This window comes from Canis lupus, chromosome 37 (assembly GCF_048164855.1).
Source record: "Canis lupus baileyi chromosome 37, mCanLup2.hap1, whole genome shotgun sequence".
Lineage (NCBI taxonomy): Eukaryota > Metazoa > Chordata > Mammalia > Carnivora > Canidae > Canis > Canis lupus.
In genome coordinates, this window is record NC_132874.1 from 971457 (window position 1) to 976146 (window position 4690).

The 4690-nt window shown below is 52.6% G+C and overlaps 1 non-coding gene across 1 annotated transcript; it reads right to left on the bottom strand.

The window, feature by feature from the left end:
- Positions 1 to 3483: 3483 nt before the first annotated feature.
- On the bottom strand, positions 3484 to 3556 carry TRNAM-CAU (transfer RNA methionine (anticodon CAU)). The gene has a single exon. It is a non-coding gene; the product is annotated as a tRNA-Met (tRNA).
- Positions 3557 to 4690: the final 1134 nt, after the last annotated feature.

Genomic DNA, 4690 nt, shown 5'->3' on the forward strand with positions numbered 1-4690 from the left:
TGCCTTTGGCCCAGGACGTGATCCTGGAGTCCCGGGATCAAGTCCCACATCGGGCTCCCTGCATGGAGCCTGCTTCTCCCTCTGCTTGTGTCTCTACCTCTCTCTTTCTCTCTGTGTCTCTCATGAATAAATAAATAAAAAAAAACTTAAAAAAAAAAACAGTCCCTTGGGGCACCTGGGTGGCTCAGTCAGTTGGGTATCTGCCTTCAGCTCAGGTCATGATCCCAGTGTGATTGGATAGAGTCCTGAGTCAGACTCAATGCTCAGCGGGGAGTCGGCTCCTGCCTGCTCCTCCTCCTGTTTATGTCCTCTCTCTCTCTAATAAGTAAATAAAATCTTCTTCTAAGAGTCTGTTCCTTGGTTTCTCTTGCTCTCTCTGTTGTTTTCTATTTCTCTGTTCCCCCCTCCCAAACATTTGTTTCGTTTCTGAAGCTAAACACATGCGTGAGATCATATGGTATTTGCCTTTTTTGACTTATTTCGCTTAGCATAACACTCTCTACCCCATCCATGTTGTTGCAAATGGCAACATTTCATCCTTTTATGGCTGAGTTATATACATACATAAAACCTCTTCTTTATCCGTTCATCCATCGATGCACATCTGGACTCTTTCCATATTTTGCCTATTGTTGATAATGCTGCAATAAACATCAAAGTGCATGTATCCTTTGAATTAGCACCTTTCTATTTTTTTGGGTAAATACTGTGATTGTATTTATGTGATTCCTGGCTCATAGAGCATTTTTAATTGTAATTTTTTGAGGAACTTCCAGACTGTTTTCCACAGTGGCTGCAACAATTTGCATTCCCACCCACAGTGTAAGAGGGTTCCCCTGTCTCCATGTCTTCGCCAACACTCGCTGTTTCTTGTGCTTTGATGTTAGTCATTCTGGCAGCTGTGAGGTGACATCTCATTATGGTTTTGATTTGCATATCCCTGATGATCAGTGATGTAGAGCATCTTTTCTTGTATCTGTTGACCATCTGTAAGTCTTCTTAGGAGAAATGTCTGTTCATGTCCCCTGCCCATTTTCAAACTGGGTTGTTTTTTAGGTGTTGAGTTATATCAGTTCTTTATGAATCTTGGATACTAACCCTTTATCACATAGGTCACTTGCAAATATGTTCTCCCATTCTGCAGGTTGCCTTTAAGTTTTCTTGATTGTTTCCCTTGCTGTCAGAAGTTGTATGATTTTGATGTCCTCCCAAACACTCCATTTTTTAAATGTGCAAAGACCTGAACAGACAACTCTACAAAGAAGATATAGAGATGGCAAATAAGCATATGGAAAGATGCTCAACACCATATGTCATTAGGGAACTGCAGACTAAAACAGCAATAAGATACCAACAGATAGCTATTAGCGTGGCCCAAATCCAATACACTAACAACACCAATTGTTGGTGAGGATGTGGGGTCATAGGCAGTCTGATTCCTTGCTGGAGTAAATGCAAAATGGTACAGCCACCGTGGAAGACAGCTTCGCAGGTGTACACAAAATGAAACATAGCCTTAACACGTGATCCGGCAGTATTGCCTCATGGCACTTACCCAAATGAACCAAAAACTTAAAGCCACACAGAAGTCTGTACACAAATATTTAGACCAGCTATATTTATAATTGCCAAAACTTGGAAGCAGCCAAGTTTGTATGGATAAGCAAACAGTGCTGCATCCATACAGTGGATTATTTTTCACTGATAGAAAGAAGCGAGCTACCACATCACAAAAAGACATGGGGGACTCATAGGTACATAATATGAAGTAAAAGAAGCCAATCTGAAAAGCCAATCACCTTGTATGATTCCAACGGGATGACATTATGAAAATGCAAAACTATGGAGACAGTAAAGAAGTCAGTGGTTGCAGGGGGTTCTGGAGGAGGGAGGGAGAGGGGGATAAATATGGGGAGCACAGGAAATGTTTAGGGCAAGAGAGATATCATTTTGTGCAATACTGTACCAGTAGATGCCTGTCATGGTACACTTGTCAAAACCCATAGAAACTCCAACGCAGAAGGTGAATCTTAATTGCAGAAAAGTAGACCTGGAAGAGAGGCACGTTTCAGTTAGATGAAGCGAAGATCTTGCCCTAAACTGCGGGGTTGTGTGGCAAGAGAGAAACAGGGAAGAGGCAGAGGCCGTGGCGATGTGGTTCACGACCACTCCTCACCCAGGCCCCCATGGACTCTCAGAAAAACTCCTGTAAAGGTGGGATCTAAATGACAACTTAACCACTGCCCCCTCAGACCACCTTACAGGAGGTGCAGTGATTTGACAGCGAATCCAGTCTCCCAGGGAAGAGGGAAGTCTTGGGAGCCTGATGTCTTCAGGACGAAGTGTTCCCTCTCCCTGTGCTGGTAGAGTCCTCATTCCGTGTAACCCGCGGACTCTTCACGGTGTACACGGGAGACCCACAAAGATCTTGAGAGTGCTCCACGAGCACACACACGCTGCCAACTTGCAGAGAGAGAGGACAAAATGAATGGAGGACATTGAATTTCCCACATGCGATAGTGAGGAAACAGGCTGATGACTGTGGGATGGGCTGCAAACATGGACCCCCCCCCCCCCCACGCCCCACTGCACATGGAAGTGAACGTGCCTCTAGCCTGGCAGAACTTTGAACACCCAAAGGGGATTTGGAGAATTCACTCTGCAATTACTTAGGGTTGGTGACCCTTCTTCCATTCCAGTGTATTCCTCTTAAACGGGAATGTCTACAGTGGTCATCCTACACCTGTCCCAGTCCTGCACTGGGGGAGCAGGTAACCATGTGGCTCGCACAGATTTGTAATTGGAGAGGAATCGTGCCCAGAATGGCTGATACAGGAGAGCCTAATTCATGCCTACTTTGGGGAGGGCAGTTAGATGAGTTCGTGCTGAACTGAGTTGAGATCTGGAGGAGATTGGGACGGAGTGAGCATTGTGTCTTGTGGGATAGGTGCAGGTCTTTGGGAACCAGGGGGCAGATCATGTTCAGTGTAATAGAGCCTCCGCCCCCGCCCCCAGCCCTCCCTGAGAGCTCCATCTCCTAATGACCAAAACCTGAGAGTGTTGTCTTGCAAGGCCAAAGGGCCTTTGAGGGTGTGACCGAGGTAAGGATCTTGAGATGGGAAGAGGAGGCGGGCCTCCCCAGGTGGGCTCAAGGTAATCACAAGGTCTTAGGAAAGGGTGGCAGGAGGGTGCGGGTCAGAGGAGATGTGACAACAGAAGCAGAGGCCGGAGCCAGATGGTCCTGCCGGGAGCTAAGGCACGCGGGCCGCCTCCGGCCACGGGAAAAGGCAAGAAGGAATTCCCGCCCGCCCGCCAACCCGGCGGCTTCTAGAAGGCAGGCAGCTTTGGCACCTCTCGATTCCAGCCCCGGGGCCCTGGGTCGGACTCGTGGTCACAGCGCTCCGACTGGGGTGGGAGGCGGGTCGCGGTCTGCCCGGCCTCGCTCCCTTCTCAGAGCAGGTGGGAGAAGCGCCAAAAGCCTCGTGCCTTCTCTGAGGCTCGAACTCAGGACCTTCAGATTATGAGACTGACGCGCTGCCTGCTGCGCTAAGAAGGCACCGGCCCGGCTCCTCTCGGCAGCGCTTTCACGGTCGCCCGCTGCACGCCAGGAGCCACTTCTAGGCAGCCGGGGTTCTGCCCAAACTCGTGCGCGCGCCCGGAGGAAGAGTGTGTGCGAGGTCACCTGGGTCACCGGGCCCCGGGCCCCGCCCCGCAGCCCGACGGCGCCAGAGGACGGCGGCCTGCGCACAGCCGGGGCCCAGCCGGGGGCGTGCACCTCAGGCCGCCTCGGGGTCCGGCTCCGCGCGCCGCCGCCTCTACCCCCGCCCCCCGGGCTGCCGCTGCCGCCCCCGCGCCCGGCCCCCCGCGCCGCACCCCGTCCCCGCGACCCGGGCGCGTCCCCGACCGCAGCACCCCAAGGGCAGACGAGGTGCGCCCGGACCCCCGAGGGTCGGCAGCAGTGCGCGGGGTGGCAAGGTGAGTGGGAGACGCCCTCACTCTGAAATGGTCGCGTGGAGTCACCTCCCACCTCCCCCACCCCTCCCACCCCTCCCACGTCTCCCACCCCTCCCACGTCTCCCACGTCTCCCACCTCCCCCACCTCCCCCACCTCCCCCACCCCTCCCACCCCTCCCACGTCTCCCGTCTCCCCCGTCTCCCACCCCTCCCACGTCTCCCACCTCCCCCACCTCCCCCACCCCTCCCACGTCTCCCGTCTCCCACCCCTCCCACGTCTCCCACGTCTCCCACGTCTCCCACCTCTCCCACGTCTCCCACGTCTCCCACTTGTCCCACCTCTCCCACGTCTCCCACCTCTCCCACGTCTCCCACGTCTCCCACTTGTCCCACCTCTCCCACCTCTCCCACTTCTCCCACGTCTCCCACCCCTCCCACGTCTCCCACCCCTCCCACGTCTCCCACCTCTCCCACGTCTCCCACCTCTCCCACGTCTCCCACGTCTCCCACCCCTCCCACGTCTCCCACCCCTCCCACGTCTCCCACATGCCGTTTAGTAACTTAGGAAGAACGATTCACTTGGCTTTCTTGACAGTATAAGGGACTTAATTTGAAAAGCTTCCTTACCTGTAAAACGGGACATTTCACACTACTCCTTAAAAAACTGAATTCTTGACACAAAACTTTGTTTAGTGAATACTCATGAGTGATACAAATAATGATAGGAAATGATATA